Below are 23,739 nucleotides of genomic sequence, written 5' to 3'. Positions count from 1 at the left end.
TGCAGTTGCAAGTTGTTAAATTTGACCTCAACTGGGCAGCTACTCATATCAAGTACAAGAGGCTTAACCACCCCATTAAAAGATAGAGACTGAGTAACTGAAGATTGAAAAGCAAGATGAAATAAATATATGATGCCTCCCAGAAATGTACTTAAAATATAAGGACCTGAACAGGCTGCAAGTGAAAAGACTGAGGAAGGTATATCATTCTAACACCACGCAAATGGATTTCAGAGCAAAGAGTATGGCCAAGGGTAAGAAAGAGCCAGGTCATAGTGAGAAGAGGTTCGTTCGTCAAAAGAATATATATCGTTCCTCGAGGCTTACCCGTCTAATAGAAAACTTTCATAATAAATGCAGCAGAGAGCTGCAAGGAAAAAGAAAACTCTACAATTTTGGTCAGAGTATCTTCTTTGGTAATGGACAGAACAAGCAGACAGAAAATAGGTAAGTATATAGTAAATCAAACAGCATCATCAAACAATTTAATCTAATTGATATTTGTGTTAGCTTTCTGTTGCCATGATAAAGGTCTGAGGTAAACAACTTCAAGGGAGGCTCATGGTTTCCAAGGTTGCAGTCTGTAGTTATCTGGCCAACTTGCTTTGAGCTGTGGTAGCACAGTCAATTATGGTGAGAAAACCTAGCAAGAGAGAGAGGAAGAGGCCAGGGTCTCAAACTCCCCTAGGAGACCAGCATTAAGTGGCTTCATTTCCTCCAACTAAGCCCGCCTCTTAAAGTCCCACTTCCAATAGCACCTCCTGTGAAGAGCCAAGCCCTTAGCACGGGGGCTATTAGGGGGCACTTAATATCTAAACATAACCAACAGTATATCCAACAATAGCAGACTTAACATTCTTTCCAAGTCAGTACAGAACACTTCCTAAGATACCTGCTGGAAAATAAAACAAGTTTTAATAGCTTTTAAAGGATTGAATTCATGCACAGTGTGTTTTCTGATTACGGCAGCATTAACTTTTCAATCAGTAGGAGAAAGATATCTGGAAAATCACCAAATATTTGAAAATAAAGCAAGCACACTTCAAAACAATATGCAAGTCAAAGAATGCATTAAAAGGGAATAAATCGAGTTAGGACGTATTATGGTCTGAATGAAATCAAAAGTAAAACATACTAAAAGTTAAGGAAAGGAACTAAAGTTACTGAATGAAGAGCCATTCCACTCCTGGGTACTTACATAAAATTCTAGAAAGCTGAAATTAACTTGTATGACAGGGAGCAGGTCGATGGCTGACTGGGCAGGGAGGATGTTAGGGAGGAGCAGGTGGAAAAACAGAGGGGCAAAAGCAAGCTTCTGGGAGAGGATGTACTCATTACCATGGCTTCAGTGAAAGTCCAAGGGTACGTTTTGGCACATGGGAATTTAAGCAATTGTTTTTTGTACAATTCCCATCCCATCCCTTCTTGTTTCATTCCAGGAAGTATCTCATCATGTCTTTTATCATCAAATATTATATTATTTCTAGCTGATTTTGTACCCCCTGCCACAAGAACAAAGTAACAATACTGTTATTGTTTGCAAGGACATGGTCTCTGATCTTTGGTGCCTATTGTATTGGAGTAACATGGACATTTTTGCTTCCCAAGTTTATCGTGAGTACCATTTACTTAATCCTGGTTACAGCGAGATGTGTTATGTTGCTGTCCATGAATACTGGCTTCCTGTGACCTTCTTATAGGTCAGTATTGTGCTTCCTTGGTGGTGACCACAAAATGCAATTCTTAAAACACGCACGAAAGTGCAGAAGATAAATCATTTGCTATTGGTGTGAAATGTGGCCTTTGGTACTCTACAGTGTAAAGAAAAACAATAGCTCTCTCAACCATGACTTCTGTTGAGCTTCTTAAATTATAATCACTGCAGTGGGACCTCTGAAAATATTGGCCACATCCCTATCTTCCATATAGCACCTGCAGTGGCAAATAAACAAGAAGTCAACAGACAAAGACAGAAGAGTCACCCCATTGACATAAGGAATTCCTTTCCCTCATAATTGAATAACAACCTGGAAATTGTGCACTGTCACCCCAGGGATGGCAAGCAAGAAAGACTGATTGCACTGTAGAGCAACAGTCCTGAACTTACCCAGGAAATGTAGAGGCAGGGACCAGACATATAGGTCCAGATAAATGCCATAGAGACTGAAGTTGAAATAGTGACTAGCTAGTAGTCAACAATGAAAGGACAGAGTCAAGTACCCTTGTTGCTACCCCATCTGCTTGTGTGTGCTGTAGACCAGTGGCACTTGGAATATGCATGATGGTGTACAAATCTACACTCATCCCATTTGCAAAAATCAATGGTGGGGACCAGTAGTCTGAAACCCTAAATATATGGCAATCCTAACATAAAGTCACCTAAATTCGAATGTTCAAAGCCTCCATGTGGCCCAATCCCACACAGTCCCATAAAATAAGCACCATGGTAGCTACTTTCCAGATAACTTCCCTGAATCTTGAGTCTAGTTAGGGAGTCCACAATGACCCTTATGTATAATGTTAAGATGACATGGTTATTGGGGCATCTGGTTGACCCTATATATTGATAAAAGTTTGCTAAAGTAGTTCCCAAAAGGAGAAACTGGTACTGTTTTCACGTCAGTGTGTTACAATGGAATGATACATATACTACTAAAATAATGCTGCTGAGTCTAGTCCACCCTCCCCTAACTGTAGGTGAAGGCTTAGAAAATTTCAAGGTATGCATTTTCAGAAACTGGGACCCACATGGAAGCAGATTCAGGGTTTCCTAACAATGCTGGCCAATTAAAGACAATGGAAAGAGATACTGGCAATTTTAAGGAAAGCACCAGACAGCATGGAGCACTATAAAATATAGAACATGGAACAGGGCCCCACTCCATGGGGAGAAGAAGATAAAGGGCCTCCCTTCCTGCCTGAGTGAGCCCTCAGCCAGCCTGCAGGAGGATATGATGTGGGAGAGAATAAATATTACTGTTCTAAGCCAGTGAGACTCACTACTATTGTTACCACAGTAACTGAGCTCATCCTGATTGATGCTCAGGGTGACCGCTGTATACCTACCCAGAGCTGATGGCACAGATGGAAGTGAGGTGACTGCACCGGAGGACATGCTGGGGCCAAGGGCTGTCTGCACCAGTATGGCTTCTGCTGCCACTAGTTTTTAAAGAGCTTTTCAGCTAACAACACTTGGATTGTCTAGCCTAGATCATAGACAAAATCCAGCACTCTGTAGAGGCTGTGATGGAGTAGAACATTAAAAGGGAATTTAATTTTTTTTTTAATTTGACAAGACCATGAGATGATGAAGTCCTTTCATTAGAATGTTCATAACACCCTGACTAAAGTGTTTCTCCTTATTCTAATCCTGAAAAGCAAACACTGGACATGGTGAACTTGGGGTTGCTGGCCAGTCACTGGCCACACTACTGCTTTGCTCCCGACTCTCACAGGCTCCCAAGCCTCCCCATGCTCACCCTGGCTTTCCCTGGAGCCTTTCATAAAACCTCAACAACACAAGAGGCAAAGTACAGACCGAAAAGTCCAGCTCCCTTGCACACACCTTCTACAGCCTCATTTTCCTATAAATCAGCCTTCGTATCTGTCTGTTCAAATAGATCTTTGATAAATTCACAAATTATGGGAGGAAGAAGGAAATTAATCACATTCCTTACTGGGACTTCCTTCTCTCCCAAGTTTGCTACAAATGGGCCCCTAAATAGAGTCTGTAAAACAGCAGAGAAGCTTCCAGCTTCTGTATAGCTGCTACTAACACCCAAAGCCAATATGGGCTGTCAAGACTCCCTGTTCCCTTTCAAAGCACAGGACAGGGTAAAGTTTCCTGAAGACTGAGAATTCCAAGGCAAAAAGGAAATGTGTGCCACTCTCCCAGGGTAGATGACAAATCTGTTCCCTCTTCTGTCCTGACCCTTCTTAAAGCTGCCAGATGTCAGGCAGTGTGGACTTTCACCAACACCACCAACCTATCCTGATCTCTGTTCCCTGTCTCATCTCAAACTCTAACAAGTAACTCCCTCTCTCCTCTTGCCACACTGAGAAGGTTTTGATGAAATTCTCTAGTGCTTCAGGCTTCAGGAAATTTAAAGACAGAAAAAGCAATGCATTTAACAAAATCCACTTCTACTTTGAGCTCTGCAAAACCTCATCCCTCATCCTTTCCACCCACCAATCATGTATGGGGACCTAATTGACCTGGTCTTGGGATTAGTATGCTCTGGTGGAGAAATACAGGAGAAATCTCTGAAATGGGCACCACACCCATACTTCTCTCAGGAAGCAGAGAGAAGTAGAGAAGTGGTTCTAAGGCATAGACATAAAACATTCTCAGGCATACACAACTTGGGGACCCAGGTCAATGAGCATGAGTGGGTAACGAACACATACCTTTTTCCTATCATTTTCAAGTTCAATCGACTCCAAGCAAAGTTCCTAGGACTCTTAGAAATTTGCATAAAGAATCCAACACTCTGTAGAGGCTATGATGAAGCAGAACATTAAATGGGAATGTCAGGTAAGTGGCTCTAGATGTCACTCTCTACGGCAGTCACTTTTCTGGATGGAATCCCATTTTGAGGCTGTAAGGTGCAGAGCCAACAGTGTAAAATGTATCTGCAAAGTGAAGTAAACTAAGCTTCATTCAGGGACTTTTGAGCCCAATTGTCTATAATGAAGCCCTCATTTCTGCTGCTCCCTGGCCTCTGTTCTGGCTCCAGAGCTTCACTGCGGAGGCTGCGCTTTCTCCCTGCACTTAACGCTATCATTAGTTACAGCTGTTTTGCCTCAAGTTCGACACTTGGTGGCTTCCTACATTTTCCAGTGAATGACTTAAAGAAAGGACATTTTGCAAATTACTACTCTGCAGGTCAAAATTGTCAATTCTTTCTTAAAAACAACTGCAGTACCCCATTTTGAAAATGACTATTGTTATGTGGCACTGTAAGGAAAAGACCAACATTATTGAATCGAGCCATCAAGAGCAATTTAGACCCATTTCATACCTGCCATATTTATCCCTGTTCCTTGGCGGAGCTGTGATATGTGAGTATTTAAAACCCCTCCGAGTGAGGACAGTCAAGCTGGTTCTGCATTCTTAATGGTGCTGCCCAAGAGTCCTGGGGATGAATGGGGAATTGCATTTCAAGTGCAAGGACTATCTTTGATACACACACAGAAAATGAACTGTCACAAAGCCAGGCACATCCTGGTGCTGTATCTATAAAACCATATGCAAATGCACTTGGCTAACTCTGCATATGGAAGTAGGAATGTCTGGACTGCTGTGCCTTCTCTTGTGCACTGGAGGATGACATTGAGGAGAAGCAGGGATTGTGTGGGATTATCCTAATGCTGCGCTTGAAGAGTGGCATGTCCAACAGGGCATGGATGTGGTTGGGCTGCAAACTACTCTCCCTGATATGCAGGCAGAGAAGTCAGGAGAGACATGCTCCTTAAAACCCCTTTAGAGTAGAATGATCCTATTTGCAGCCTTAGGTGATGAGAAGGCTTATGTAACACAATGTTATGGTTTGTGTCTAGTTGGCCCCCAAAGCCTCATGCAATCACAGGGCAGCTCCTGGAGTTTGTGATTGATTATTGTGGGAGTGCCTGCTGCACCTGCCCTGGGGCAGACAATTTGCATTATAATACAAGGAAGTAGGAGAAGCTAGCTCTCTGCCTGAGTTGTTGGCCTTCCCTTTGCTCTCTTGCTCTTTGCTGCTGCCTTGAAGTGTTCCCTTCTGCCTTGTGCTGCTCTGCCTTGGAGCCAGCTAAGTATGGACTGAAACCTCCAGTAACTGTGAGCTGAATAAACATTTCCTTCACTAATTTTGAGTATCAGGTATTTGTCCCAGCAATGACAGAAGAGTAACTGAGACAATAGGCACAGAGGAATATGTGAAGGGAACCCCAGTACTCCTCTAATTGTAGGGGGGAATGCACTGTGTATTGATGACTATGGGAAGTCATCCTGGGAGTGGTTTGCAGCTGATGGCCCCAGTCACATATGGCAATTGTAGCCAGGGTGGATGGGTCTCCTCAATGTGGTCTGCAGCTGCTGTGTGATGTGATTTGCATGTCCCAATCAAGGATCTGCTCATATCATATCTGCTGGTGTATCACTGGTCAAATACCTAGCCAAGTGAGGGTTCTCTGTAAGAGTATGGTGGTCATCTGACACAAGGTGGTCATCTGTGTAGCACCCCCACTGACTACATGGAGCTGTGCCCCCTTTGGGACAGGCCTGCCTTATTTCCACATTATTCCTAACTCCTCTTGAGGTCCTGTTGCCTGGGATGCAAGAAGCTGCTCCAGGGACCTGGATTTGTTTTGCAAGGTGCTATAGAGAAGAGGCTATCAGCCGGGGCTCCTTCCTGGGTCTTTTGACCCAGCAGTAAGTGATCATTAGCACTGAGAAGGAGAATCCTTTCTCCAGCAGTTGCCTTGTTGCAAGCAGAACCAAACAGAGCCTGAGAACGTGACTTTCCACACAGCTTGTGTCTGTGAAGAACCTTGCTCTGTTTGCTGGTAATAGCAACTGTCCTGGACACTGCGTTTACTGATTATTGTTCCTCACAACAGCCCTGGAGCATAGCAATTGCTAAGCCCATTTGATAGACAGGAGCACTGAGGCTTAAAAAACATGAGTTGATCTAAAGCCCAAAGACATAAAGTTATTGCATCCAAAGCTTATCATTCTCACCCCAGCACCTGTGTTCTTATGGTCCCACTGTTACCTTTGGCTGGCTGCCCAAGCTTCAGGAATGCCACAAGCTCTAACCCATGGCCTAGGCTGCATTTGCACAGGACTGGTGCCCAGGGAAACAATCAAGCCCTTAGAAGTCGGGCTTTGGCGTTAGATTACTGGGATTTGAATTTTACCACTACCACACGTCAGCTCAGTGACCCAGGACAATTTTGCCAGCTATAAACTGAGGATTGTCACAGTCCTGAGGCTTAAATGAATAAGATGACATGAAGTACCTTTAAAGCAGTACCAGGCATCCAGGAGTCGTCTATAAATGTTATTGATAACATCATTATAGGTAAGGTTTCATTCTGTCCCCTAAGATAAAAGTGTCTTATCCCAGGACACAGAGCCCAGCATAAGTAACAGCAAAAAAGGGACAGAACTCCAAGTGGGTGCCATAGAGGAAAAGAAGTTGGCACCAGGGCCTCAGGGCTGAGGAGCAGTTGTCCTTGGCAAACTGTCCCCCCAAGGGAAGAATGAGGCCCCCAGGTAAAGAGGCGTTACACTCACCTGAACTAAGAACTGGGCTTTAGTTCTAAGTGGACTTGGGATTTGGAATAGGCTGGGATCTTGGATGAGCCCAATGGGCCTGTGGAGTTCTGCTTTCACCTGGCTCATCTTGGAAGCCATCTTTCCAGGAATTCTCAGACCTTGCAGTGAAGTCTGTACATAAGCAGGCTTCAGCGCAGGTAATGCATGGAGGAAACAGGGCTGTGTGACTTGGAATTGCACCTCTGGGAAGTCATCTAGGACTGTGAGCCTTCCCCAGGTAGGGAGGCTAGTGGCCCCACTGAGTTGGGAGAGGCACCTCTCACCCTTCCCTTCTTTATCCATGTGGATGTGTGCTGACCGCACACAGCTAAATCCTACTGGTAAGAACAGGAGTGCCAACATGGTAGCTTCAGAATTCCTCTCACCGTGCCTCCTTTATCCTCTCTCATCCCTTCTCCTTTTCCCTCTCTCACTCCCTCCTCCTTTCCCTCCATCTCACTTCAACTCTCATGAATCATTCTATCCCATGCAACTGATGGCCCTTAGACTCTTCAGTTTGGCCCTGAGAGCAGGAATCTAGGTGCTGCCTTATCTCCAGCCCTTCCAGCCTCTCCAGTACAGTCTGGGGATGGAGCCACCCCAGTGTTCCAAGGGCTCTGACCTCCCAGCATCTCCCAGGCCTGACACCTCCCCATCTCAACAATGGCCATCTCAACCACTGGGGTGCAGCTGGCTGTGAGCCTCCTGCCCAGGCAGCAGGACCTCAGCAAAGCATTGGCCTGGGCCCTCTCTTCTGCACCCTTCTGCTTTGATCCTTGAACTTGCAGCTCCAAGCATTTTCATAAGAAATGGAGTTTTCAAATGAGAAAAAGTTATGGGCAGACCTTCCCATTGCTGTCTGGATGTGTGCAGGCAAAGCTGGCTGAGTTAGCATCTCCTGCTGCTGTGGATGCTGATGACCAATGACCAGCAGGGCCAGGAGCTCTTGAAGATCATCCAGCCACTGTCTCCAGGGGAGAATTCAGGCCAGACCACCGGCAGGCCAGCCCTCAGAAAATACAAAGGGACAGGCCTCAAGTTCTCTCCTACAGAGTGGAAGTCTTGTGGGGCTGAGTGCCAGGCCAGAGAAGCAGGACCTTTAGCCTATTCCTTAGCTCTGAACTGGTTTCTTTGCCAGCAAAATACAGATTAAAAATGCCACCCCTCTGGGGAGTCCAGGAGGATTAAATAAGGTAACCCAGAAAAAGCAGTGTCCTGCAGTCAGGGCCCAATGTAGTTTACTCCCACCCTCAGGCTGCCCGCCCATCTTTACAGCAATGACAATGACAAATCCCTTCCTGTCCTTCCCGGGAGAAGCCATAGTGCAAGCACATAAGCAGCATCCCCAGCTACTGGCCAGGATTTTCCTGTGCCAGCTATTGGCCTGGCTCAGCAGGGACTCCCTGTCCTCCCCTTCCCCCTGGGCCAGTCACACAGAGCCCCTTGCCAGGACACCTGTCCTCCCTGAGGCTGCCTAAACCACAGCCTGAGAAGAGTTATCTCCTTTCACTTTCCCTGACCACCTCTGGATGTACAAGTCACTTAGCACCCAGAGAAATAATGAATTTTCTCCTGTTCTGCTGAGGTTACCCACTACGGGCCATTAAGAAGATCCTCATTTTTAAAACATACTTGGCAACCTGGAAGATCTATTCAGAGTATCAGAAAACTGAGCCCATTAGGTGACATTTAGAATATATAGCGTGGTGATGTATTTCTAAAATGTGCAATATACTTTATGAATTTATACTGCGTATGTGGCACTTCGTTATTTGTATTATTTTCCCTCTGTGGATTCCAACTTTCTAGATGATTTCCCTGTTTGAGCTTCTTCTTATCATTGGGCTCCTGGCCAACACAGCAGGAAAGAATAAAATAGAGTCGAATGTAGTGTTCAAGGTCAGTTTGTGGTTCATTTCACCCCCAGTCACACTAAGGGAGCCCAGAGAGCTCATGGAATGGAGAGGAGGCTCTGGGCCGGGCACACTCGTGTGCAGCCACCATGATGGTGTGTGTTAGGAAGGGGGTGATGTGTCCATGCTGGAGCTGAAGAAACAGTCAGCAGAGGTGGTGCCATTTGCTTCTCCTTCTCTCCCTCTTCCTTCTCCTTCCTTGCTGTCTCTCTCTGTATCTCTCTCTCTCTCTGTCTCTGTCTCTCTGTCTGTCTCTGTCTCTCTGTCTTTATCTCTCTGTCTCTATCTCTGGGTCTCTGTATCTGTCTCTCTGCCTCTCTCTCTCTCTCTCTCTCTCTCTCTCTCTCTCTCTCTCTCTGCAACTCTCATGCCCACCTTCGATAAGAACAGCCTTTCTTTAAAACCTCAGTCCCTGATGCGGGAGGCCCACACCTGTCTCAAACAAGGGACAGATACACAAATGCCCTGGCCACCACCATTCCTAGAGGGACACTGCTTGCCCCAGGACTCACCACCCTAAGAATGTTCCTGGATTTCACTCAGGTCCTGGCCAGCCTACCTTCTGCTTGATTTTCTGCCAAACTAGAGCTGGCAGCAGATGTGGGCACCAGCGAGGACCTCAGAGCCCCATTCAAATGGACTGGGGTTACATTGTGTAGTCTCTACTCTGTCATAAAGCTGATATAACTGTCCTTTCTAGTTTCAAGAAGTTCAAAATATGACAAGAACCTTCCAAATGTAACACTGAGCTCAAATCCAAGTCTTATAACTTCCTAAATATAGCAACCCTTAATAATAATAATAATAATAATAATAATAATAATAATAATAGCAGGTCATTCTATTAGATTATGAGAGGCTCATAGCAGGTGATAGGCACTGATTTCAGATCAACCACGTATGCCAAGCACCATACTAGGAATGGGGTACAGCCTTGCCCTCATGGGCCTCACATACCAGGAAAGTACCTAAGGCAGCTGCCTATGCTGTTCCTAGAGACAGGAGAGGGAAAGGTGCAGGGTGCATGCCTAGTCTGCAGGAAAGCTCCTCCTCTCAGAGGAGATAAGGACATGTTTGGGCCACAGACAGCAGCTGGCCAGGCAGGAGCCTGAGCAGCAGGAACTCAGCTGTGAGGGCCACAGGGCACAGGGTTGATGACTCTCAACTCTGTGGATGGCTCTGCCCGGCCCCCACCCTAACACTCGAAAGGGCCTCAGGTTTCAAAGGATTTCTCACTGCTTTGTCCTTAAAGTACACTCTGCCTCCACTGCTGTTTACAAAGGATGGCGAGCAAAGCTAAATGCTCAGAACTGGTACTCAGAAAGCTTTTAGGACTTCAGCCCTACACCATTGGCAGAGCCTCGGGAAAATGCAAGCTTAGTTTTAAGAAAAGCCATTCATCCAAAGCTTTGGAGGAAGCCTGTGCTGGCTCAGGACAGCCCATTTCACATTCAGATGTACACACAGACTGGGCAAAGGTCTATGGGCTTTTCCTACTATCAAGGACAGTCTATAAGGAGCCAGAAGGGAGCTGTCCCTCCCAGCCCTTTTGCCTATTGTTCCAGGCCCAGTGTCTTTCCTGGGACAAAGTTATTTGCACTTGGGCCCTGAGAGCCAAAGAGCAGGTTCTGTGTTTGCTCCAGGAAAAGCAGTGAAGGTTGGTGTTGGCAGAACCTTACAACCTTCCCGACAGGCATCAAAAGCACATGACAGCACCATTAAGAGCTGAGGCAAGACATGTGAAAGTCAAGTGTGGGATGGTAGGCCATGAAGCCTGGCACTGCAAAGCCATCCAGAGTTACTGACGAGTCCAGGGGCACGAAGGGCGATGCTCAGGGCTACTTCCCCCTGCCTTTTCTCCATGGAGCATGTTATGCCACAACCACATGCTCTCTGTGCCGGAACACAGCAGACCCCTCCACACAGTTCCGGAAGGGCTTTTCAAGTATTTCAGACAGCACTGGGAGTATCTAATTACTGTACCAAAGTTGCACAATAGTGATGTTAAGAACTCACAAAGTGTGCGTTCATCTCAGATGCCCATTTCTGGATTGGGTCTTCAAATTTTGGGGCCCTAGTGTTTTTTAGTTCTTTATAGATTCTAGAGAGCAGACCTTTGTCTGAGTGCTTATTTGCCATGATTTTTTTTCCAAATTTGTGGGTTGCCTTTTCACTTTGTTGGTAATTTCTTTTGACATGAAAAAACTTCTCAATAAGAGCAGGTCCCAGTTGTGAATTCTTTCAAGTGTTTCCCATGTGATTTGATTTTTGTTCATAAACTCTTTGCCTACCCTATGTCTTCAAGAGTTCCCCCTACTTTCTCTTCCAGGAGATTTAGTGTTTCTGTTTTAATGTTTAGATCTTTAATCAATTTTGACTTTAGCTTAGTGCATGGTGATAGACCTGGGTCAAGTTTTAGTTTTCAGCACGTAGAGAGCCAGTTTTTCCAACACCATTTGTTAAAGAGGCTATCTTCCTTCCAGTGAGTATGTTTGGTCCCTTTGTCAAAGATAAGGTGGCTGAGTGTGTTTGTAGGGGCTTCAGCATCTTCTAATCTATTCCATTGTTCCTCAGATCTATTTTGTTGTCAGTACCATGCTGATTTTATCACAGCAGCCTTGTAGTATAATTTCAAGTCAGGAATTGTAATGCCTCCTGCCTTGTCTTTATTGCCCATGATCCCCTTTGCTATTCTAGGTCTTTTCTGGTTCCAAATAAATTTTAGGAATGATTTCTCTAGCTCTGTGAGGTATGCTGGTGGTAGTTTGACAGGGATTGCATTAAATCTGTACCGCAATTTTGGGAGTATGGCCATCTTCACAATGTTGTTTCTTCCTATAGGTCTTGCTTTATCTTGGTCTTAAGCATCCAGTAGAAAAATATAAAAACAAAGTACAAGAAGTAAAGCCATGTTGTTATGTTGAGCTGTAGGGGACTCAGGTCAACAATTTCAGACACTGCCAGTCAAGCGGAAGACCCAATACTATTAAGGACTACTGGACTCTTCTAGAATATTTTGCTGATTTAACACACCTATAATATTCAAATGACGGAACTAAACAAAAAAGGGGATATACAAATGAATGTCTATTTTTTATCTGTGTATTCAAAGTGGTTAGGAGAGATATATACTTACATTCTCTTAATGAATAGAGGGATTTGTTGTAATAATGTTTGTAAATAGGATATCATGTCTGCATGATATATACAGCAAATAAACACGAGGAAGACAGCATGCAATGTGTTAATTATTTAAACTGTCCTACCAATTTGATTGTAAACTGTCTCATTTCTATTTGTCTATCAATAAAATTATGGAAAAAAATAAAATTAAGTTAAAAAAAGAACCTACAAAGTGTGTAGAGGCACAGGCTTACAGTCCCAGCACTTAGGAAGCTGATGCGAGCGGTTTACAAGTTTGAGGCCAGCCTAGGATAGTAGCAAATTCAAGGCTGGAGAAAGAGGGAGGAAGGGAAGATGGGATGGAGGAAAGAAAGTAAATGAGCACACATTTTTGCAATGGTCTGTTTTAAGGATCATTTTCAGAGATTATCTCTATATTAATATAAAACACCATTTCTATCTTGCAAGAATCTATGAACCTATTCCACCAAATTTATCTTTTATTTTTTTTTTCACCAAACCAGGGATTGAACTAAGGCCCTTGTGCTTGCCAGGCAAGCACTTATTCTACTGAGCCATCTCCCTGGCCCCTGTTATCTTTGATTTTTTAAAATTTATTTGGTACATAGCCTAACTATGCAGCTCAAATTCATAGTGCACCACCACACTGGTTCAGCTAGGCTCTGTTGGCCCAGGGCAGGGCCAGCACAGCATGTGATACCAGAGATTGAACTCAAGACCTTGTGCTTGCCTAGGCAGACACTCAGACTACTGAGTTATATCCCTGGCCCTTTGTGTGGCTATTTACTCACTCAAAAACAAACAAAAAAAAAAGAGTATGTTATTTGCAATGACTCAGTTTTACACAGAACACTGAGGTCTTCTCATTCCCATGGACACGGAGCTTTGAGCACTTCATGGGTGATTGGAAGTCCTGATTAGGTCACAGAGTTCTGAGCAGAGCTCATAAGTAGTATCTCTGCCTTTTACCTGCATCAGCTGCAGAAAGGAAATCCAGCTCTTGGAGTTAAATGCAGAGTATTTAGGTGGCATAATAGACCAGATCCGCTTTTCCTGGTCCCTGAATTAAAATGTTTAAATAATATTTTGAGAAAATAATATTTCCTAGGATCCAATAACTAGATTTGGAGCACTCAGCTCACATTTGAGAAAGGCATCCTTGCTCATTTTATGTTGCTCTAATAAGATGCCTGAGGCAAGATATCATATTAAGGAGAAAAGTTTGTTTGGGCTCATGGTCTGGGAAGTGGACTTTAATGTTGATGAGGGTTCCTGGCTGACAAGACCACACACATGAGAAACACAGGCAAGAGGCGAGGTGACATGGCAAGAGGAGAGGGCAGGCTCATTCCTTCATGGCAGCCTGCTCTTGGGGGATCTCACCCTCTCTGGAAGACCAGCATTCATCCCAGAGAGGGCAGCCATAGCCCAATCCCCTGAGCAATGCCCATTTCTCTTGTAGGTCTCACCATCTTTTAGCCTTCACACTAGGAATGAGGGTTTCGGCCCAGGAACCTTGGAGGAAGCAAAACCAAATTCAAACCATAGCAAGCAGAAGGAGAAAGACAACTTGTTACTTCCAAAATATTTTATACATGTGCTAACAGGTTTCACTTATAGCACTAGCTTATCTTAGTTTGCTGAAAAGAAAGTTTTGTACTATTATCTGTTTGTTTCTCCCTTATAAGAATCTTTCTGGTCTGTGTATTAACTATTATTATTATTTTGTTATGAAATTTTGTTTTATCTTTTCATAGTACGAAAAACTAGGCAAAACTAAATCTAAATATTGTGGAGGCCTGAAAACTTAACAGAGAAAGGAAAACCTCCAAGCCTCTTCACCCCAATTAATTTTATTACCTAAACTGGATGATTATCACACAGGTATACATCATATCATTTATACTACATTGTAAGTATTGAAATCACTTCAAAATAAAAATTTAAAGAGCAAACCCTGTCAAAAGGGAGAAAAATGGATGCGAGGAAGAAAGGAGACATAAAAAGACCCAAAAGATTCTAGGAATATATCACCTTAGAAGTTTTGAACGTTATGTAACTGCCACCACACGCAGGGCAGTGCTACCGCACAGGCAGGGCCAGCGCCCCCCGCCCCCACGTCTGCTCTCCCAGCATGCACCTTTCCTTTGCCATCCTCTTCAATTCTCAACCATACAGTTCACCCATCTTAAACTTTCCAATGTAGTACTTTGCAGGTTAGGAAAGCACACAAGCCCCTGTAGATTTCCATCGAGCAACAATAAACTACCTGAAGAAGATGTAAAGAAAATGATTTTTTATAATACTTACAAAAACCAAAATGCTGCGGAATAAAGTTAACCAGATAAATGAAAGGTCTACGTGTCAAAAGATAAAATGATGAAAGAAATTAAAGCATACACAAATAAATGGAAATTGACCTTATATTCATGCAATCAGACCGTTAACATTGTTAGAACGTTTATGTTACCCAAAGTGATCTGCAGATTCAGAGCCATAGCCATAGCGTTCCAATAATACTGTCCACACAAATATAAAAGTAATCCTAAAGTTCCAACAGAATCACAAAGACTCCAGGTAGCTCAAGCTAGAAGCAGCACCCTATCTGCTGCAAATTGCATTACAAAGCTCTAGTAATAAAACAGCCTGCTATGGTTGTAAAGATGGACATAGAACAGCCACAGTGCAGAGGGCACAAAAATAAACCCATTCATTTACACTCAGTTCACTTTAAACAAAGAGGCCAAGAACACACAAAGGGGAAAGGACAGCCTCTTCAGTAGAAGGCCCTCAGATGTCAGGATGTTTTAGGTGTGGTTCTGGGGTTCACTCCTAGGAGTGCTCTCCAACCAAGATCTATCCTAATCTCTTAGTCATTTTATGTTTCAGACAGGCTCCCTCTAAATTGCTCAGGCAGACCTTGAACTTGGTCTCTGCCTCCTGCCTCAGCCTACCAAGTAACTGGAATGGATTGCAAGTGTGTGTCTTCATGCCCAGCCGGACATCGCAGCTTAGCAGTCCATGTGCTCACAGTCCCTCAGGTTTAAGGGGAGAGCACATAAACTCTTCCAGTTCCTAGAGGCCAGGTCAAGGAATCAGAGCTCAGTTTATAAACTAGCCCTGAAGCCACCTCTGACAAAGACAATGGAAGAACCCTGATATGTGGACCTGAATAAAATGACAGTAATGTATCAAAGGTGAAGAGATCGTGGATACTCAGCCCACAGCAAAAAGCACTTGCCACCATGCTCTGTCCAATCACTTTCCTCCCCCCTCTCTCTCTCAAGATGTCAGCTGCTCACAAACATGCCTGCTTACGTGGATGGCCAGCCTTTAATGACAGGGAACCTCTCCCTTCTGAAAATGGACACTCCACCTTTGAAAGTTTGAATCATTTACAAAATCAGTACTTATCTCAAGAAAAATCTTTTGCTTTGTATGCACCCACCTTGATCAAATCAGCTGATGGGAAGTGGGGACATGCAGGAGCATGAGATGACCGGGGGAGGGGTGTGCAGTCAGCCTCCCTGGATGCTCAAGGGCTATGTGTGTAAGTCACAGCTTCCCCGGGTGGTGGTGCATGCCTGTAATCCCACCACTGTGGGAGACGGCGGCAAGAGGATTCCAAGTTCAAGCCCAGCCTGGGAAACTTAGACCCTGTCTCAAAATTAAAAATATTTTTAAAACATTAAAGCTGGAGATGTAGCTCAGTATGAAGGCTATGGGTTCAAACCCCAGTACAGGAAAAAACAAAAGTTTGCAAGGTCCTTTGTCTCTGTCAAAATCAAATTCTCCAGTGAGCAGAAACATTTTACATCAATGTGTCTGGATTTTATTCACTTGCCATCCAAACTGTGTTTATGATTTGGCCTTTGAAAAGGCCAACAGCCCCTCCTGGAATCAGCTCGGTACAAGGTGCCACCATAGTTTCTAACAGAACAGGATGGGAGAGCCCGTGGGAGAGACACTCCCAGTGCCAGCCTCTGTCCTGCTCAGCCTTCCTTCTAAGTCTCCCCTGAAGGTATAGCGAGCTGTCCTCCCCAGGCATCCTGCAGACAGCGCTGATTACACACAGCACAAGTGCCACTCATTAGCCTCATCAGGAACCCAGCGCAGACTCCTGGGGATGAAATCTCAATTAGCAGCATCCTCTTCTACCTGGTGGCCAAGCCAGAAGCCTCATGTGCCTCTTAGCTCCCCCTTTCTCCTTACCTGTGAATATTGTTTTTCCAATAAATCCTGTCTGGCTAGCCACCCAGTGCTTCCCCTCTAGCCCTCCTGGCAGGCCTTGGACACTGCCAGACCCTCACAGGGCTCTGGATCTGATATCCTCCCTCCATGCTAACCCCTTGGAGTCCAATGACATGACTGCACACTTCTGCCCACCTCCGTGCCTGAGCCCTAAGTGCTCACACTTTAGTGCTACTCACAAGACCTTTGGGGGTGGCCTGGCTGTGGCCCACCTACCCTATCTCATGTCCTGTGACTCCACCCTGTGCCTTCCCACCATATGTCCCATACACTAGGTGCACCACTTTCCTCACCTTTGGATTTACCCAGCCAGAAGTGGAAGTGCTGGGTCATCTGCAGTTAAGAAAAGCTGTTGTCTTCTCTGCCTGAAAATGCACATTGCTTCTTTCCCTAAACAAGGCTGCATGCTCAAAGATCTAAATTACATGCCACCTTCTTGGTGTTTACCCCAATTACATGTAGAGCGACTAAGGACTTGCTATAGTTGGCCTTTGTGCTGAGCAACACATTGAATATTCCCAGAAACCTTGTGAGTTAAGCAGAAGAGGAACTGAAATGTGGAGAGGTTAACTTGCTCAGCTTGACTCTGCAGGGTGTCCAAAGCCAGTCTTCAGAGCACCATGGACCCCACAGAAAAAAATCTGGGAGGCCTGGTCCTCTCTGGTACCTCCTGCATGAGCATTCACTCCCCCACATTCCACCTCTGCTAGGGTGTGAGCCTGCAGTAACACGTAATAATCTTGTTTGAATCCTGATTCAAAAAATATTCAAAGACACATATTTATAAGATAATCAGGAAAAATGTGAACACTCACTGAATATTTGATGAAACTAAGGAATTACTATCACTTATTTATTTTTAAAAAATTTTATCACTTGGAGATGCACTAAGCATCCAAAATGAAATGTTGGAAGCCAGTATGTGAGAGTGGATAGGAAACAGCTTTGGCCTCATGCAGGTAGCTATTGAAATGGCAATGTGTGCGTGAAGGTTGTTGTATCGTTTACTTCAGCATAGGTTTGGAAGTCTCTAGAGTGAAAACATTCTATAGATTCCCCCAACACAGGAGTTTGGGTGCTCACTCTCCCACTTTGGGGTTGTTGAGAGCAGATAACGTTGGAGTTTCAGCTTCAGCACTGCACCATTGGCCCAGTAACTTCCACAGAACAGAGTCCTCTCCCGGGTCTTGATGGTGACATAGTAACATGAAGGTCATTGCCAAAGGCAGAGGACAATGCTGCCTATCCCCCAACTATCCTTTCCTCCTGCTGCAAAGGCTGTCCCACTGCAAAACAGTGACTCCTTCTGCCACCAGCATTCTAGATGGGCCCCAGCAAGAGGGACAACCAGTTGCTGGAGCTGCCCTTGCTGTCCCAGATTGGTTCCCTGGTTCCACCCTGGTCTGTCTCCTCTGGGCTGCTGATCACACCTTTCCACCTTGAGACATGAGCTGGCTGCCTCTTGCCTCCCAGATGACCTCATGCACCACTGTGTGGACTGTCTGGGTTGATTCTTCTGTGAGCCATCCCCGAGGCCCAGGCAAGCCCACCAACCCTACAGCTTACAAGGAAGAGACTTGTTCTTCCCCCCTACAGTGTGGCTGCTGGCCTCAATCTTGAGGCTTAGTTTGAAGGCCACCCTGGAAGAGAGTAATCCAAGCTGAATATAATTTCTCTAGAGGAAGGAAACTTGTAAGCAAAAGCATGGACTATGCAGAGAAGAATGGATTCACTCTAACATCAGTCCCTTCTCTCATACCCAGTGAGTGCCTTGACAGAGGTCAGCACTTTCTTCTCTGCTGTGTAGAGAAGCAGAGGCTGTGTGAGATCAGTGAGCTGTGCTCAATCTCCGTGAGCCAGGGTCAAGGAAATGCATGCAGAGATGGAGGCAGGGCCTCCTGCTCAGTGGAGGTGAGAGAAGGCAGCATGGACAGGTTTCTAGGGTGAGAAGGGGAGGTCCTACTCAAGAGCACCTGATTCTGAGAAGCTGGACGGACATTAGAGCCAAGTATCCTGCTGCCCCAAAGAACATTGTCTCATGAAGAGGAAGAGAACAAGCCTAGCATTGTCCCAACGTGTAGCAGACACATAAGCAAATGAGTTCTTCAGCTCCCAGTGTGGGAGGTACCATCCTCCTGGGCATAAAGAAAACCTGCTCTACAGAGCCAGCTCCAAGTCTCCATCTGAGAGAGAGAGGACCAGCAGCTCAAATACAGTACAGGTAATAGCATGGGTGGGGCAGCGTGTTCTAGAGTGAACAGGTCAGGAGGCAGAGGCATAGACACCACCATGTCCCCTCAGGGATGAAGGTCTTACTCCTCTGCATGCTGGGAGCACTGTCTTTTACTGTCACCCTCTTCAGGTGGCAGCTCAGCTTAAGTAAATCCCTTAGCCTGGGCCACCCCCTCTTCCAAAACAGCCTATATCCAATGTGCCTGGTGTCAGAAAGGCTGAGCCTGAATTGCTTTCCTCACCTGGTCAGAGCTCCAAATGCTCATACATCTTCAGAACTCCCTGTGGGGCCAGCTGAGAGTTTCACTGAGATCACGCCACCGAGGGACCTCTCCTTCTGCCCTGTCCTGCTCTGTTCCCTTCTCTTCCTTGTGCTGTGCTAGGAGAATGCCAGTGTGGACATGGTGGTCAGACTAGTGCACCTACAAGAGGAAAGGAGAGCAAGACTTGGAAGGAAAAAGGTTAGTATACCCAGAGGTCCCAAGAGGTGCGTGATGTGTAGGAGGGCCTGTATGCCTGAACCACAGGACAGCTCTAGACTCTGGAGATGGGGCAGATTTTAGAGAGGACTAAAAGCCAACCTCACAGTCTTCACTGGGGTTTTCCTGGAGAAAGCAAGGCAGGACACCTTAGGACTGGTTTGTTTGAATAAGTCCACTGGCTTTGGGATACAAGCGTAGTCTTTAGTTGCCTGGTACCTTGCCATGGGATGATACAGGACAGGGAAATATTAGTTTATACATGAGTTAGGTAGGGTGTTAAGGCTATCAATTTGAGCTTGCTTGTCTTGCATATGAAAGGAATGCCCACGGGTAAACTGTTACTATCTCTAGGAACTAGTTAGCTCTAGGAGAGGTAGTCTTTCTCTGGGTTGGTAAAGGCCCCTGATATCACAGCATCAGCAATACAGAAAATAAGAAAACATAGTCAATATAATTGCCCTTTAGGCAGATGTACTGCAAATAGATAAAACTCAGAATCTGAGAAAATGTTTTCAAAGTGCTCTTCCCTTCTTTCCAAAAGTTCTGATCCCAAAACACTCACAGAGAATCTTTCTGAGGTCTGCATTCCTATTCTGTGAGTCACCTATATGCCATGGACTGGGAATAGTCCAGGTGACTGTGAGTGGATTCAGCACAATCCGCACCTTCCAGTGGCTCATGAGGGTGCATACGTTCATTGATTGATTAGTGCCATATACAGCATGATGTTAAGACTATAGCTTTGGAGTGACACAGACCTAGTACCAAATACAACTTCTACCATGATTTAGCTGCGCAATTCAGGGAAATCACTTAGCCTTTCTATGCTTCAATCTCTCCACCTGTAAAATGTCAGTAAGAACACTGGGTGAGCTAGTTGTCATAGAGATTAACTTAGATAGATGAAAAATAGATTATAGATGATAGATAGATAGATAGATAGATAGATAGATAGATAGATAGATCAGTATTTGGCCCAATAAAGGATGATATACAGGCAAAAAGCAAAGCATTCCTAAAGAAATAATAGTGCACAGAAAGAGAGTTGCAATCCCACCTGAGGTTAGAAAAGAAGGCTTTCTGGAGTGCCTGGGCTTGACCTGAGCAATGAAGAGCAGGTGCAGGTTTGTTTATGCAGACAGGAAGGAGAAGGGTATGAAAGGAACTTAGAACTAGAAACTCAATACGCTGTCTATGACTAGCTTTTCATAATCTAGCATAGAAATTCTGTGCCAATGGAGAAACACAGAAAAAAAATAAAAATTAAAAAGTACATAGTGGTGGACTACAGAGTCCCAGCCCCCAAAGTATGAGAACAATCCCCACACTTAGTAGCAGTCACACTGAGCCACAACCATCGAAGAGCTCAGGCTGCAGAAGGTGGGAAGAGCATACCTGCAGGGGGCAGGAAGTCACACACAGGAGCCCAAAGGTCAGACAACTCCTTCATCCTGCAGCAGCCCTGGGCTCCTGCCTTTGCTCTCTACCCTCAGTGCCTGGAGCCACTGTTGACAAAAGAGCAGTTTCAGCACCTCATCTAGAGGCACTGAGTTCAGAGGCAAGAAGGAAAGCTGTCCTCTTTGTACTACTTTAAAACAAACAAACAACAACAAAAAAAAAAGAAAGAAAGAAAGACAGACAGACAGACAGACAGACAGACAGACAGACAGACAGAAAGAAACCTTTCCTGGAGGTCTTCCTCACACACTGGTCAGAACAGTGGCTCCTGGCATGTCTGGCACGTCGGTTTCTGAGAGCAGGAAGTGGGCTGTGGCACTTCCCGTCACCCTCCATGCGGCCTCCACCAGGCTGGTTCCTGTTCTGTAGGCAGGGGAGCAGGATGTTACCAGGGCAAAGAAGGTAAAATTACCAATAGCGACAAGTGGAAGCCAATTCTCCTCCCTAAAACTGCACCCTCTTCCCTAAAACCCTGACCTTTGCAGAAGAGAGCAGATGTCTGAGTTTTACTCAGGTGTTCCACAGGGTAAGTTACCATCCAGGCAAGACACAAGCAAACTCTATGTGTGTATACATGTCTGAGTATGTGTGCATTTCTCTGTGTGTCTCCACAGTAAAGGATGATGTAAACTCTTGAATGTCAAGCCCAAGAAGTGAGATTAGAAAATTCAAACCCAAATGCCCATCAACTGAGGAAAGGATAAAAAAAGATGTGGTACTTTTTATGCAATGGAATATTATTCAGCTATGAAGAAAGATAAACTTGAGTCTTTAAAGGTAAATAGATGCAACTAGAGACCCTGCTCATAAGTGAAATAAATCAGACCTGCATGTGTAAACAACATATTGTCTCCCTAGTGTAAGAACCTGAAAGAAGAAAGAAAATCTAAAAGGTACAATAGATAACATGAAAGGGAAAGAAACTGTTCAAAGGAAAGGAACAACTGGGATGAAAGAAAGGAGAAAAGAAAGAAGAAAGGGAAAAAAAAAATATATATATATATATGTATATATATGTGTATATATACAAGATAGCTTGGATAGTTATACTGTTGATTATTTCTGCTGGGCTATTAAGAGGAGCAATTAATGATTAATTTTTTACCTCTCCTTTTTAAACTTTTAATGCTGTTTTGGCCAATTTTTCATCTGGTAACCTGAACAACTAATTTGAAGAAAGCAATAAGTAATATAACAACAACTGTTGAATTCCTATCATTTTGTTTAGTGAAATTCTATATTATTTCTAATGTTTTAACTATCTTTTATTCTTTTTAAAAATAATAAAATAAATATTATCTACAAGAAAAATATAGATTTTTTTAAATTTTATATTAAAGAATTGTTTCTATTTAGAAAAAGAAAACTCATAAAATAAGAGAAAAATCACTAGAGAAGACCAATGCTTTGGAAGCGCTGGTGGAGGTGGAAAGTGATGGGAGAATCAACTGAGGATGCTGAGCATTAGGTCAGGAAGCCGCAGGATTCTGAGAGCGCGTGTAGCCTTGCAGTAGGGCTGACAAGGACAGATGGGTAAGGATGAGAAACATTCTGGTTACAGGCAATAGGTAATAAGAGGAGCTGGAAACAGATAATAACTGCTGACAGGAACATCATATAGCATAATAACAACTAATGCCACTAAAAGTGCTTACATTATGCCTGATGGTGTTGTAAGATGAGAGACAGGTGATAGATAGAGGGTAGGTGATAGGTAAGTAGATAGGTGGATAGGTAGGTAGGTAGGTAGATGGATGGATGGATGGATAGATAGATAGATAGATAGATAGATAGATAGATAGATAGATAGATAGGGGTCCTGACCCATGCAGCAGTCTACCAGGTCGTCATGGCAGCAAGTCAGCATGGCGAAAGAATACGTTCGCTCTCCCTGGGTTAACCGGAAATTTTCTTTTTTTATTTTTGCACTTGCCAACCTTCCCCCAATCCTCCACCTACAGCCCAATTCCATAAAAACTCCAACTTCTTTCTCCACCTGGAGGGTCTCAGGCTTCTTTCAGCCACCCTCACACTCCTGGCAATAAAGGATTTTTTTGCTTTCACCCACTTCTCTGCTTCTCTTTCTCACCAAAGATGGAATCTGATAGATAGATAGATGATAGATAGATAGATAGATAGATAGATAGATAGATAGATAGATAGACAGACAGACAGACAGACAGACAGACAGACAGACAGACAGGCAGGCAGACAGACAGACAGACAGACAGACAGACAGACAGACAGACAGACAGACAGACAGATAGACGCTCACTGAAAACCAACTCATAGAGGCCTAGGCAGTTGATCCTGTGGAGATGCTTCAAAGCTTAATTTAAAACGTCTGGGTCCCCATGAATCCTTACTCTACTCAAGTCTACCAGGAGATTTGGATAAGAATGGGGTTGATGGGCTTCATTATTTATACAATCAGAAGTGCTGATAAAAGAAACAAAGCCTTAAAAGGTTCAAGTCCTGCGCCTGCTCAGGGTCACAATTAACCAGCTCTCAAGTACACATGAGATGAAGCATCAGTCGGCCTGTAAATTTAAGCAAGTTGTGTTAGATGGGAGTACAGAATGTCACTGTACACCTACATGAGCAGTGTTTACTCTGCAGCATGAATAAATGCACCTGTGAGATGCGCCATCCCACTCTGGACTGTTTTGTGCGTCCCAGCAGATCCTTTGTATGTAGCAGCTGTCCTCAGAGCTTCACCTACCTTCCCGGAAAACCCTCCAGAAGGAGGTTTTTCTGAGTATGCACACAGACTCAGAATCCACACCATGGATTCTCCACAGAGGGTAGGGGCACTGGGTCTAGGCACTCACTCGGATTCTGATATTCAATAAATATCTGTCTAACAAAAATAAACATAAAAAAATAAAACCAACTCATATTCCCAGATGTAGGAGCTATTTTTCTCCAATCTGTTGAGGAAACTGAGGCACAGACAGGC

At 44.5% G+C, this 23,739-nt stretch overlaps 1 pseudogene; it reads left to right on the top strand.

Annotated features, from left to right (window-relative positions):
- The first annotated feature begins 23,098 nt into the window (after positions 1-23,098).
- LOC101571129 lies at positions 23,099-23,281 on the top strand (annotated as a pseudogene).
- The last annotated feature ends 458 nt before the right edge of the window (positions 23,282-23,739 follow it).

Source organism: Octodon degus, unplaced genomic scaffold, assembly GCF_000260255.1.
Source record: "Octodon degus isolate 3935 unplaced genomic scaffold, OctDeg1.0 scaffold00132, whole genome shotgun sequence".
Taxonomy (NCBI): domain Eukaryota; kingdom Metazoa; phylum Chordata; class Mammalia; order Rodentia; family Octodontidae; genus Octodon; species Octodon degus.
This window is presented reverse-complemented; position numbering and strand designations above follow the sequence as displayed.